The sequence below is a fragment of the Haliaeetus albicilla genome, chromosome 4 (assembly GCF_947461875.1).
Source record: "Haliaeetus albicilla chromosome 4, bHalAlb1.1, whole genome shotgun sequence".
NCBI classification, from domain to species: Eukaryota; Metazoa; Chordata; class Aves; order Accipitriformes; family Accipitridae; genus Haliaeetus; species Haliaeetus albicilla.
This window is the reverse complement of record NC_091486.1, coordinates 5,307,388-5,322,771: the sequence shown is the minus strand read 5'-3', so window position 1 is coordinate 5,322,771 and position 15,384 is coordinate 5,307,388. Positions and strand designations below refer to the sequence as shown.

At 37.4% G+C, this 15,384-nt stretch overlaps 1 protein-coding gene across 1 annotated transcript in view; it reads left to right on the top strand.

Moving 5' to 3' along the window:
• Positions 1-15,384, top strand: part of ARHGAP15 (Rho GTPase activating protein 15) — a 330,335-nt gene that overhangs the window by 207,643 nt on the left and 107,308 nt on the right. The window lies entirely within an intron of this gene.

Below are 15,384 nucleotides of genomic sequence, written 5' to 3'. Positions count from 1 at the left end.
CATATTTCTACCCTCGGAGCATGAAATTGTTCGCGAATAGCAGTTTGTTTCCTACAAGCTCATTCACTGATTTTCAGTACTTATTTTCCTTTGGAAAGGTATTTTCCAAACTTTTTTTTCCTTATCCCAGGCCTACACATGCTTCCTTGCTTACTCTGATATAATTTTACATACTGTTTCCAGTGGCTTTAGAATTCAGTACCCTGAAAGTACAGAGATCATATTGCTCCACCAAATGATCTGAGCTCCCAGTTCTGCTAATTTTGTACTGTTCATTCTTTCCCACTTTGGGATAATCTATTATGCTTGGATCCAGGCACGCACTAAAAGCTAATACTTCCATGAAGAATGTGCAATTTGTACTGTTTAGCTTGTGATGAGATTCCTGAAGTCTTTTATGATTCTATCTTGTTCCAAAGAGGCTTCTGCTCCCAACTTTTATATGCACTGAATTTAAAAAAAAAAAAAAAAAAAAGGAAACAAAACAAACTGATAGGAAAAAAAATTGCACACACACAAAAATATCCAGCAGTTCAGCAGATAAAGCCTTTTTCCAGGGAATTCTAGTGGGCTGAAGAAAACTGTTTCTGAGGGCATTGAACTATGTTTACTTGAAAGTAGCCGACACGCATAAACTGAAATGTACAGATGAATGCAATATAAAACAACAAAGTTCTGAGAAAAGCCCTTGCAAGTTCGTGATTTAAAATGTTTGGGGCTTTTTTTTTTTTTTTTTTTTTTAATTCTTCTTTTGAGTGGAAATTAAGGGTGGTTGAATTTAGTGCAAACATATTGGCAAGCTTTCCTCAACCATTTCTGTCTTCAGGCTCAGGCAATCCTGCTATAGCCACCTTTCTTAGAGTAAGAGCCAGTTAATAGCGTTGTGCAAGGTCCAAGTCAGAATTGGCTCTGAAGGGTATTCACTGTGGGGCCTCTGTGTCTGCTAGAAAGCCACATTCTGAGTTAGAAAAAATATCAAGAAGTGTCAACAGGAAACATCACGGAAGGGCATACAAGACAAATTAGAGAAAAGGAGACAACAGCAGGGAAAAAAAAAAATAATAAAAGCCTTGCAATGGCAATGCACAAATGAGAGAATAAATATATATTTAAAACATTTGAAAGCAGAGACTGTAAGCTAGTTAGAAGAAGAAAAAAACATTAAAAAGGCAGGCATTTGAACCAGTTGCCGTCTTTGTCATAGTTACCTGATACCTGTTTCATTGATTAATCTGTTCCAGAGAAATGTATCCTTTTCTATGAAAAAAAGGGGGATTTGTATTTTAAGCCTTGCCAGTAACAACAAGCAGACACTCAGTGTGCACCAGAGTAACATTTACAATGCCTGGGCCAAATTCATGCCTTGTGTAATTTTATTGCTTTTACTGGAATTACACCAGAGATGAGTTTGGCCTTTTGCCTTTTTCTAGCATTGTATAATATATCTATTAGTGAACATGTAGAAAGAAACAGGGCATTTTGTCTTCAGAATTTTCCATAAAATCTTTTTCAATAGGCTTAATAAATAAAATAAACCACTTAACCTATGAAATAAAAAAGAATCAAACAACATTTTCTAGATATTAAAATAATGTTAATATACTTTGTAAATCAAGTAGTTGACATTTGTACACACTGAAACAAAAAGTCTAGAGAAATTTAAAGCCAGCTGACTGTCTTTGTTGCTTACTCTGTGCCAAAGAGAAAATGAAGGTCCTGACATACCCCCTGGTCAGAGTCAGATTCAGGGAAGCTCACACATGAGGGTATCCACCTCCTAGCCATGAAAAAGATAAAAAGATAGACACAAAAATCCTCTCTTTTCTTCCTGAATAAACCAAGGATGTGAGGCATTGTGCCCTAGTACAGTACACATGCCATCACAGACAAGGAGCTGGCAGTATTTCCACTGCAAACCCCATTTAGTCAGACTTTACAGTTCAGCCATTAATAGAACACTTTGGGCTAACACTTGACAAAATGAGTCTTGGCCTAGAGGAGATGTTCACAAACACACACACAAAAAAAGTTAAGTCCATTAAGTTCCTTTGGGGGGGGGGAAGAGGTAGTTGTAGTTTCAGATTCTTTCAACATCCCTCTTGCTTAAAAATAGTTATGGTTATTAAATAAAATTATGAAGGTATAATTCCACAATGTAGTCTAATTGCATTTCCTGTGAGGGGAAAAAAACCCCATGTTACTACAACTACACTGTATTTTTTTCAAAAAAGTTTTACAGCAATAAAAGAAAAGAAATAAAAAAAAACTTTTGCTGTCTGCATGCAACACTATGGGGTCATTTAAAAAACCCTGTCTCCTTTTTTCTGCCTGCAATTCAAGAGAGCAAATAACTGCAGTTGTATTTTATTACTTCAATTATTTGCTGTAGCAGCTTGTGTTACATCAATGTTTTAACCATATAATATAGCAGTCTAATGGGATTGATACCTAAGTGAGAGAAACTCTACCAACAGAAAGCTTCAGGAGCAAGGCAGAGGGCAAAGTAAGAGAGTAGCTTAAAAAGGCGGCTTTATGTTAAGGCTTTCACTTCTTTAAGAGAAGATTTTTTAGCTCATTTTACTCCCCTGAATTTATGAAACCGATATTGTTAGCAATCTAGTAACTGAATTGTCCCTAAATTGGCTACTGCATGATAAACCCCCAAGGAATTAACAAGTCTTTTAAAGATCTCCAGTGGTATAGTCGCTTAGCAGACTGTTTTATTACAATCAGGATCCTCATGGATCATGGATGTAATTATATAGCAAACCAACTTCTTTTTGTCTTCAGGCAGACAAACAATGTTCCCTGGTTTGGGAGGAATGACATATATGTAAATGAGAGCAAAATGTGGCCATTTTGTTTCGTAACACAACAGAACCATATCACTTGGATCCCGAGCAGATCCAGCCAGCCTGATCCAGCTTTCTTTTCATAAGTCCTTCATGAACCTTTTTTTTTTGGTGTCAGAGATGATGCGTTTCAAATAATTGAAATTCCTGGAAACAGATATTGCTATTAGAACCAGCTTTCTCATTTTTGTTCTACTTTGTAATGGATATAGGTTATTTCTTTCTGCAATTCCTGCTTTACTGGTACCAGCCTCTGGCCACCAAAATAGGTGGATACTTCTCTTTAAGGGCCCGAATAGATCTATTTTGTGATCAATGCTTGTTCCTTACAGTTAAGGAAATGCTTCTGTGTTTTGTTGGATCAGGGCCTTAAGCTTTATATATTTGGATCAGAAATGTAAATATCCAGATTTTCTCTCAGGATTTAAAAACAAAGAACAAGAACTTGTTCATTTGCCCAGATTATGGGCCATTTACAAGTAATACTGAGGCAATTAAAATCACCACAGACCCCTCCAAACGAAGGGTAAGGTGATGGCTCTTCTCTGAGATGTCTTCACTCAGAAAATTTAAAGGCCTCAGAAGAGAGAAAGAGGCTTTTCCATGCCTCTTCGCCCCATCTTCCCAGGAAAAATTTCCCCCAATATTTCAAACCGTATGTTTAGATTTGTCAGTCCCGAACCGACATGGTGTTACGTGACATAACGCGCCGAAGTAGCTGCCACCAAATGGCTTTTCTGTGCCAGCAGTAACCACACGATGGTGTTGGAGGTACCACAACTTTTTGTTTGCTTACAAATGAAATAATTTTGATGAGTGTATGGTATCAGTTAGCAAGTGTTGAGTTCTTCATGGTGATACTGCTCATGTTGACTTAAATGGAAAACGGATCAGCTCAGAAATCTTTAATAAGAAAAGTTTCTCAGTGTACTTGTAGTGATGCCCTGTGGAGCCACTAGAACTAAAAATCTGTCAGCATACTTGGTAGAAACTTTGTTTCATGGTTCTCTAACTCATATGATTGAGATTAAAGTGAACAAAATCTTGGCACATAGTTTGGCAGTCAAGAAGCATTCCTCTGTGTGTAGATGTGTGTGTGTGAGAGACAGAGAGACACAGAGAGGGGGAAATTTAGCAGCCACTCATTTGGTGTGAAATTATCAGGTGTTACATATTTTTAATAAACCTTAGTAGAAAGATAAGATACATCCTCTTCTAACGAAAACTGCTTTCACTTAGCCTGTAAACAGCCTTTGAACAGGCTGAGCATCTACTCTAACCACTGAAAACAAAATCATTCAAATTCTCCAGCCCAGCTAAACTGTAAGCCAGACTTGAAACCAAAGGGGAAGGTGGAAGACGCTGGACGGGTGCTCGTTAGGCAGTCAGGTTTTCCTACCCTACCACTGAAACAGAAGAGCTCACAAATCGCTTTATTTAATGCCCTGATCTATGACAGAGCTCTTTGCACAGGAGCACTTCTACCATCACTGAGCAAAGACACAAACTTTTAAGATACTTTGCAAACAGTCGTAATATACTGATGTTTGAAAAGTATCTGAATTTGCACGCTAGAAATTGTTCGCAATGGTTTCTTTTATTATCTCTGTTTCAGCTGCATTTTTGCATTCTGATCTGTCATACATTAAAAACAGAAAGAGCCCAGCTTACAGTAAAAGTTTGTGTTAGAAACTTTGCAACTGTCTTGGATGTCTCTATAGTAAACGTCATTAATAATTACCAGAATTTTCACCAAAGAAGGAAATTAGATATGGAGAACACTGTATGCCAACTTCGCCTTTCCAAGCCTTCAGAAATACCAGAGGGTCTGTGTGAACCCTAGTAAAAGGAATGAGATTGGATTTCCACTTTCCTTACATCATTCCTTGTCACAGTCAGCATTAAGATACAAAGACAACGATTCAAATCAAAATTCTTCCCGTAGCTTCAAATTTTAAAATAATGATCTTGCATGAAAATATCAAATGATACTCATATTTATGCATTTGCTTCACCCAAAATTCAGCTAACAGATATCCAGTGCATTTTATTGCCAGCAACTAGGTTTTTTTCTTATCAGAAGTCATTTTTCTGTATCTCTTGTATGCCTCAGTTATGTTTCAGTTACATTATTTGTATTTCATCGTGATTTTTTTTTTTTTTTTTTTGCATATTGCAGAGTAGAAAGCAATTTCTTCCACTTCAGACTATACTGAAGCAACCTCTTTTCAGGAGTTCCTGAGTAATTCATACACAAGTTCTGTGCTGTTTTAATGTAGTATACCATGGTATGCATGGCAAACCATAAAATGAAAACTACGGAGTTGCTTCTGTCAGAGTAATGAAGTATGCACTAGCCTCTTCAGTTTTGGTACTTATCACTCTTTGTAGCCCAGTTCAGGATTTTTATGGTTTCTATAGATATCTGGAGGACTTTTTTTTGCTGAATGTTGCTTTGGTAATGGATCAGATTTTGCCCAAATTAAATGGAGGCAGAAAAAAAGCTTTTAAGTTACCTGAACCTGTTCGGGGACAGTAAATGTAGTGGGAATGACAGGAAAATTAATACCTCTAACTGCAGAGTCCTGCAGCTAAGATAGCAAAAAAAAAGTGGAAAAATATCTAAGCACGATAGCTTTGTGTCACATCAAAATTAATGTTTCCGTTTTTTCACATAGTACTGTTTAATGTCACTGTTTCATAACACTAAAAATATGACTGTTGCAAAAACAAGAAAATTTTGCTTACCTGCTAGACTAGAGGTTTATCACACAAAAGAAGGTGTAAAAGCATTCATTGGAATCCCATGATTTTAATCATTATTGTGTCTTTAAATGTGCACAATGTGCACTGGGGCAGATATTATTAAAGTAAAAGTTTTCTAGGTATGTACATATACACACACACACCTTTGTATTATCACATTTATATGTTAGACAGATATGCAATGCTAAGAATTCCATAAGCTGGTGTTAGATAGCCGTATGTATACTTATCTTCCAAGAGACCCTCTGAGTTTTCCACACAGGCATGGACTGTAACACCCAAAGGTGTCTGATAGCGTGCCTTAGACTGCAGAATCTAATTTTTAAATGTTTTCTCCCACTTAAAGATAAAACGTAAATACACAGATAGATGCCTACAATATGATATGAATAAGCGAAGCCTGTACATGAGAGCCCAAACTCCATTTTTAGAGCAGGATTCTGCACATTCCTTCTGTTAGAAATCCAGAACCGAGCTGGTCTAACTTCTAACTGTAAGAAACAGATCCAGCCTTCTGTGTTGTGCAACAAAACAAGTACTATCGAGTGCCTCGCTGATATTTCTTTAACCGTTGCTGAACTGTAACAGTTAAACTCGGCGTTCGCATCCGCTCCCCAGCAATGCACAAGAGCCATAGGAAATGCCCACAGGTAGGACCCACTCCTGAAAACGAGATAGATAACCTTGAGACAGCTAAGCTTCAACAGACCGTAGCTTCAGCCTATCAAGAAAAAAGTGGATCTGCTATAGACAAGAGTATTGGGCCTATCTGGACTCCTCAACTACCTCTAAAAAGCCAAGGAACGATGGAGGAAGCAGTCCTGTGACTTTCAATTTCTACCCTAAATATCCCGATTCCATCCTAAATTTCCTCTCCCAGTCACTATCATTAAAAAAAATAATAAATCTCTTTGCCAAGCAAAGGCACTACAGTCCAGAAAATGCAAACTCCTTACCCATTTTGGCTGAAGATTATGTGTGCCCAAATGTACAGTTCTTCCTCTTCCAACCGTTAAAAAGTCCAATAAGGAGCAGTACTAGTCAGGACAGGGAGGTGACATTACTGAGATCTAATTTAATCTCTCACTATTGTGAAAGATGGGAAAAGATTTGTCCCTACTGTGTACTAAATTCTCTTTAAAATCAGCATTGGGAGTCGGGGATGTTTGGAGAATTGGATCTGTCCCTTAGCTTTTAACCGCAGTTCCTACTGATGTCAGTGGACCTGACTGAAAGTCCTATATAGTCCTAAGAGGAGAGTTAGACCCCCCAAAGAGCAATTTCCCTTAGTGTTCTGATGTTGCTCGAAAAAACACAGGCATGATGTTGGTGATGATGGATCCCCAAATGAAGCGCAGTTTAACCAAAGTGGGAGGATTTAGCAAAATGCATAAATTTCTCATATGCTACTGTCTGTAACAGGCAGATCTTCAGCCAGTTTAGTGAGCATAAGTTACAGCTGGCTTTTGCTGGAATAGTTTATGCTCTTGACCCTCCTCAGTTGTATAGCCAATAGGGACTTGTCAGGCTACATGTGTTTTTAAACTTCTTTCAGCTAAATCAGAAATCCAAAAGCAAAATACAGCTCTCAGCAGTATCATGTGGAGTTGTGACACTCCCTGGAGGGCTCGGGGTCCATAAACCAATGAATGGATTACAATGAAGCATAAATGTAGTATTTTCATCCATGACAGATATAATCTTGAGCCTGTATTTTTCATGTTACTTAACTCTTTCAGAACTAATGTGTGACAGAAAATGTCTTACAATGCACATTGCAGTAAATACCAGCCAAGTATGCTTTATTGCTGAGCTCTACATGTTTCCAGAAGTTAACAGGCACAGCTGGGATATAAGAAATGGCAATGTTGTATATATTTCTTGAACATACAAAATACCTTGGCTCTCTTCTCTCCCACCCCCCACACTACATCCCCAGCTGTTCTGATCATGTCACACAGTGGATGAGTCTTTCCATCGTCAGCTTCTCCTAAAATGATAACCTTTATTCAGGCTTTCATCCTCCCCAAAATAAACTGTCTTATCCATATTGTCATCACGTTCAAATTAGACTATCCCAGCATATATTGTGTGGCACAGAATAACAGAAATGGTAGCTGATGGAAGGTGGTACGCTGCCTGTTGGTAGCTGTACCTAGCAGAAAATACTCAGTGCTAGTATTCAACACCTATTGATTTTCCTACAAATTACTCAATTCTCTCTACCTGAAATTCCCTTCTGTCAGTCACCATAGCGTCACACGGCCACAACGCCAGACAGGTAAGAACTGGAAGCTGCACATCTCTAGAGACACGAAGCTGATTATATCCAAAGAGAGTTGCTGGTAGAAGGACCATTCAGCTTGTGAAGATTCCTAATACTCCTGAAAGAACTGTTGGTCAAGCAGGAAAAAAAGTGTGCTTGATAAAGTAGCAGAGAACCATAGAAATCTTATTTTATTTCAGATAAATTAAGCATTGATCAGAATGGACCTACTAATCCGTACGTGAGAAGCAGTAACTGCAGCAAATGAAAGCAAATAGGAGTGGTGAAGGAGGTATTAAAACAGAAAACAAACAAGCAAACAAAAAAGAAATAAACAGTCACAAAATTAAATACTAATGTGTTACAGAGAGAGAACGGCTATTTCCAAACATTTGGTAATTTCAGATATTATACTGTGTTGCATAAAGTAAGACAATGTTATTTCCTTTTAAACTGCCATTCCATTTAAACCAGCAAGCTGATGTGTGTACTTGAGGTCTGCATTTGGTAGGGATTTTTCCCCTTTAGCATAAACCTTGTTGATTTAAAAAGTGAACAAAGATGAATCAGGTGGTAAATGTATTCATGTAATCATTTTCATTAATAAGCCATTATAAATAATAGAGGGAAGGTTTTAAGTGTATAATTCTCTGTAGCACAATTGAGATTTTTCCACATCTTCAGCAGTAAGTTAATTAGAATCACCTGCATTTTCTTGGGCGGACACCAAATGGATTGCAAACAAAAACAGATTAAAATAGCTGTAGCTCATGGCATACAGATGACAAGATTCACAAAGAGGACAATCAGGCAATGAAAACCTCCTCTTTTTCAAACATTTTAAAGGATATTCAGCTCTTGTGAGTCGCTGTAAAAAGACGTTTGTAAGTGTTTCGCTGAAAGACTAGAACGGCTTTGTTTCTGATCCCATGATGAGTGAAAGAAATGTTTAAGAAAGATCACTTTACAGAGAGATTCAGACTGAAATGTGATGACTGTGATTCAAGCCAAGCCAAAAATTACAGCTCAGAATTAAAGGGGATGGACGTGGCTTGGGAATCCATTTTCCCACATTCCTGAATCTCAATCATCCCAGCCAATGTTTAAAAGAAAATACAGTGGAAAGCAATGAGGTCACTTTGTTTAGCTGCAAGAAGTGGGACTATCAGAATGGCAAAAGTATATATTGGAGGTAACGGCAAAATTATAGTGAACGTGCTACATGTTCGATGGTTTCATTCAAAAAAACCAGCTTCAAAGCTTAGTTTTGTTTCTTGTTACAGGGAGCCTTCTGAGTAAGTCTTCTTGTTCCTGGGGCTTTTAAACCATAAACTTCTTGAATGTCAAAGACAGTGCAACACAATAGATGAGAAGATGAAGGCATAGCAAGCTTGATTTAGGCTTTAAACTGCAGCCCTGCATAGCAGTGAACTGTGTGCTAGTTTAAATTGCACTTGCTTTGTACTGTCGCTATTCTTATTTATTTGTATATAAATATCTAAGTGGAAATTTTACCATCAAGTGATATGAAACAGAATAAAGTATATCATCCGTCATATTCACTTGTTACTTATTCTCAGTATGTAATGCTCATATTCGGTGTTGTAATTGCTTCCATTAAACAGTTTCTACAGGGTCTTGAAAACAATAAGATCTTAGTCAAGCTTTTCTCCTTTCATTGCATCTTGAAGTTATTACTGCAAGAAAAAATGAGATTCTCTTTTTATGTAGGAATGCCCCTCATCTTCTTGATATTATTGCAGTCAAACATAGAATTATTTCTTGTTAGCTAATTTCCTAAAGAGATTCACCAAACCTCATGTCAGACACCTCCTATAGAGTCATTTCTTAACTTGTTAAGAGCTAGCACAATTTCTCCTCTCCTTTCTCTCCCCCACTATCTCTGCCTTTACTAAATTCTGATGCAGTGTTGGGTTTCTACTAATAATAGAATAAAGAAAATCTTGTTCATGCAACCTTGATTTCAGGCTTGTCTGTCACAGGTCCTGCAGCTGGGTAGTGCTGGTCGTGAGTCCAGTACCTGCAAATCATGTGAAAATTATCGATGGAGAGGATATCTCTCCCTCTTCTCTAATACGAAGCAACGAAGCACATATTTTATGTCTCTCTTTATTTGCTTCGCTATCAAGTACAGTGCTCTACTGGAGATCTTATTTGCAGCACATGAAGAGGTGCAATCTCTTCTCTGCTTCTGTTTGATATTCCTCATTCTGTAATTCAAGGGATCACATTAGGCCTCTCTGCTATAGCACTGAACTGAGAGATCATGTTCAGCTAATTATTTAAAATAAACCTCAAGTCCTTTGTAACCTATACGCAGAGTCTTGGATGTACCCAGTGTTTCTCTGTACAAAAACTTATTTTACCAGTCTGTGATCATTTAAGGTAGCAGTTCAGACCTTCTGTAGCTTTACCTGTCCTTATCATGGTTTAATATCTTCCTGATCTTTGTGTCATCTGCTTACTTTGCCAACAGAGATTTTTTTTTTCTCACTGTCCACATCCTTGATAAAGGTATTAGATGGCACTGGACTGAGAGCTCCATTCTTGAGAGCTCTGCCAGTTATGACCTTGTTAACTGATATCTCCCATTAACTACCACGTTTTGAGGTCTGTCATTGAGCCAGTTTTTAATCCATGTAATATATGCCCTGTTAATTCCATAAAATGCAAGTGCTTTAATCAAAATGTCATGTGGTACTAAGTCAAAAGCCTCATGAAAAGCCAAACATACTATTTCAACACCATTGCCTTTATCAACCAGACCTGTCAAAAATGCAATCCTATCAAAAAATGCAACAAGTTTGCTAGATAAGGCCCTGATTTTCACGAAACCGTGCTGGTTTGGATTAATTATATTTTGCTATGAATTATTTGTTCATAGACTCCTGAATTAATTATTTAAGTAGACTGTCTGGGACCGAGGTCAGTCTAGCCAGTCTCCAAGCGCATCCCTCTTACTGCTTTTACAATATTAGAATAATTCTTTTGCCGTTGTTTCCAGCCTTAGTCATTTCCAAGTATTTCTCTATATCTTATTGGCAAATGAGAGACACATGTATATCATGAGCACCAATAAGTGAAAACTGATTTTTTTTTACAAAGTGATTATCTTTTTGTCCTTCAGCTTGACTTCCAATATCATCCACTGTTTTGACTCCCAGATCTGTTTATCCTTGTCTGTCCGGTAGAACTACCTAACGTGGCATTTGTCTGGCACCCACTTCCATGGGTGCCGAGTACCTTGTCTGGAGTGGGGATGGGACTTGTTTTCATATCAGATCTTAGCTGGGATGTTGTTTTGAGCCTCACATACGTGATCCTTTGATGGGAGGAGTACAAGAAGTGGGTAGTTCTGACGACCAAAGCAGCAGTTTTGTTGCAGCAGAGCAGAACAAATCCTGGTGCCAGCCTCCCGCCCCACTCCGGGAGTTTAGGGCATGCCTAACCCTATCCAACGCCACACCAAAAAGCAGGAGAGAGATGTCAGCAACACTGAAAAGCACTCTGAGTGCAGACAGTCTTGCGTTCAAAAGGAGCTGGTGCGTGTTTCAACCCGAGCTGATCAAGTTTGCTGGTTCAAGTATCTTCAGCTCACGCCACCTCTGCACCGCACATCTTACATCCATGTGTCCACTGTTTGCTATTAATGCCTCCATGTTCATTTTCTGTCTGTGGTGTAACTCAAATTTGCTTCGTCATTCTCATCATTTTCACCTCTGATTTCCGTTGCATCAGACAAAACCATTTTTTTTTGCTCCCACATTCACCTGAAACTCCGGGTGCCTTTTATAACCCTATCCAGATACAGTACTTCTAACGTCGCATTTTATTGTGTCAGGTTTACTCTTTGCTACTCTTCACAATTTTCCTTCTACTGGCATACAAATATTGATCCCTTTGTGAAATTTTATTTTTGTTGCACACTGTTTTGTGGTGGTTTTCTCATCAGACACATGATCTTGACATTGGTGTGTTTGCTGCATTCATGCATTTCTGCTTCTTTAAATGACTTCATGCCTCACTTTTGTGCCCTTAGTAAACTTTTAAAAAATTGTTTATAAATCAGATATTTATGGTAAGATCCATATGAAAACAGGAGGAAAGAATTATAGTTTTAGGGAGAACATACCCTGATAATGACCTCTTAAATATTTGTAAAGATAGCCCTGGGCATCTGAGCCCACAAAATAGTTTATAATACAACAGCTTGATTACATAATGATACTTTAGTTTTAAAACGTATGATCTTTCTGTTTATGGGAAGGCATAATAGGCTCCTTTGAAATACAATATTTTTGCCCTGAACATAACTGATTTTAAATGAAAGGACTAACTAAAGAATGCCTTTCTTCAAGTTTGTACTTCACTTTGTTGTTCAATCCAGCACGATGGTTTCTTTTACAAAACTCCTACCAGGCCTGGGGACCACACCTATTTCAGGATACGTTAATTGTGAAAGTTTTGTGCGTTTCTATGCAGGAAGTTACCTAGTACCATTTAAAATGCTATGTTTCAAATTCTAAATCTTGTTAAAAAACAGAGGGAGAAATTTTTGTATACCACCACCCCCCTCCTTCCCCCCACATAGAGAATTTCCTTTTATATTCATTTTGAAGAAATTGTCAAATACAGATTAAGCTTAGGCAGAATGCAATGTGATTTGGGAGAGGGATTTGTTCTATGCAACAGAAAAGAATTAATGAGAACATTTCATTCAAGGCAGTTCATAAAGCATCAGGGCTACCTCGACCAATATCAAAGTGTAATATTTTAAAAGGTACGTTTGGATAAATATATCAGCTAAGCTCTAATTTTTTCCTGTGTTTTTTATGTTTCTCTGCAATACCTGATTCCAGCAGCTCAGACTGCTACTGCAGCTGACACTGACCTGCATTCATGGTTGTTTCCATTTTGGCTAGAAGGAGGAGTGCAAGGAATGTTCTTAAATAAGTGTTCTAACAGCTTCTAACATCTTCTGTGCAGTTATACAGAGTGAATATAAAGTTCATTATTGTTCATGAATCTCAACCAAGTCTGAGTTCAGTTGCCTTTTAACTTTCTCATCAGGAGTATCTGTATAATTTTTTAAATGAAAATAGTTACAATTTGCCTATAGTTTGGCAGCTAAACTGATGTATTCTTGAATAAATCCTTTTCCTACATTTCTTATACCATCACAAAATTTAGGGTAGAAATACCGAAGTCATTATCATGCTTTTGGCAACCAGTTCTAATTGTGGGTCCATCCTGTTCTCAGGTTCCTCATTAACAGAAACAGAGTTGGAGATTGAGATATAAAGCAAATAAATAAATAAAATATTTGTTCTCTAGGGCAAAATCCGGTGATTCTTCCCTGATGAACCCCATTCCAAAACACAAGAAAGTCACCCAATAGTGAACAGTTGGACTTTATTACAATGAGTATTTTTTTTCTGAAACCTTCTTTACCACTATACTTAAACGCCAGCACCAGATAGGAAACTCTGCAAGGCTTTTGTTTCATCTTGTTCCCTAAGTATTTATAGCCTGCCGTGAAGAAACACTGACAGCAGTGCAGTGATGTTTTTATTCTTGATAGAGGTGCCCTTAAAAATGAATTTGCTTTGAAAATTGTTCATAGAATCAGGATATTAGAACTATAAAGACATATTTCTCTCTCTCTTTCTCTCTCTTTCTCTTTTGCGCCTAATTGGATTTCCAAAATAAGTTGTTAACAATCCAGCTAAGATAATGTGGTCATGAAAAGGATGTCCAAATCCACCAATTTGCATTGGTTTGGTTTGGCTTAACTTTCAAAGTTCTTGGAGCAGAAAGTTGATGGCACGTGAACACTATAATTGGCTTGATATTCTTGGATTTTTTTTTAAATTTTTTTTCTCTCTGCCATATTGTATAGTGTCCAAATGAAATGCTAATCAGACCTCATTTCTGGACCAAAGTAAATTTATAACAATAATAATGCACTTGTATACTCCAGATCGTTTTGCAAGATGTAATATCCACCAATTTACAACATAGTTTGTCATTTTCACTTGATCTGGATAATTTATGCAGGTTCCAAATTGATGCTATTAATGCAAGACATAGCTATTTCACCCAAAGTGACATGTATTGCTTTCACTTCCATATATCCAAAAAGGTTAAGAACTGAATTGATTTAGATCCAAACAAAAGTTAACATTCTGTTTTGGGGCTTGTTTGTTTGTTTGTTTTATTTTTCCTCTGCTTTCTGGTTTAGACTTCAATTTACATGATGCAATTCTTAATCTCTTACCGCCAGAGTCCCACATTCCTATGCTGGGAATTACTCTTGCTCTCTCACTCTCCCCTTACTAAACCAGAATAAGACTCTTCAGATTTAGGATAGAATTGCATTACTTAAACATTTTAGTAATTTCCATTTGCTCATATGTTATATATCCAGTAGATGGACAACTTCCAAGTGTTCTTGATTACCAAATCCTTTTTGATTTCTCTTAAATAAACTTTTTCTTTATCCCTCTGTAACCAAAGGGGATCTTCCTGAAATGAATCATCACTCTCAGTATTATGTTGCAGGACACCCACAGGTGCAGGGTAGAAAATTGTCTAATAAAAGACATAGCCAGTGTAAAATACAGAATTATTATTCATTTTTAAAACAGGTTATTTAATGTAAAGCAAATCAGGATGTTCGTAGCAGGACAGGCATAAAATAAGAACTGTATTTTGTAGAGAGAGAAAAAAAACACGCAAACAAACAAAAGACTTTATTTGGTTTCAGTCTGCATAAAAAGGAAATCTTTTAAAATGTTTCAAGATCAGTGAGGTATACCTCCAAGCAGTTGAGTCCACTGGCTGTGGTACTCATCTGCCAAGGCACGATGCAAGTATCTTTGAAATAAGGACTTGAACCTCAGCTCCTTCCCATTTAAGTGTCATTACAACTGAATTTCTGGGCTTTGGGGCTTGTTTTCACTCTTTCCTATAGTTTCAGTTTTTCCTTTTTCCCCACTCTGAAACAAAAAAAAAAAAAAATCCCCCTAGATACAATGTCAGGAAATATTTCCTGAAAATTTTGGGGTTTTGACAAATTAGCATTTTCACAGAGAATGGCTTTCTCTGAAATTGCTTGCCAAAAGCTAATTAAAACTTGTGTTCCAAGTGATGAGTAGCCTTAAAAAAACCTGTTCTGTGTAGATTCTCTTAGCTTCTTATGGACTTGCAAGTTTTAAACGTGAATTGACAATGCACATTTTAGTGTTTTCAAATTTTAAGCATGCAGATTTGGTCGTTGTTGCACAATAGCTAATTCTCCCGGGAAAGGAGAGCAGTTCCCATGTGCTTTGAAATGCTACAGCTATGCAACCGGGGCTGGAAGTGCTATTTTAAACAGTCATATCAGCAGAGCTTGCTGTAGGAGATAATATGTCACAAAAGGGAGTATGACATCTAGTTTCACCTAGAAGATAAACCTTGAGTAGATATGCAGGGAGA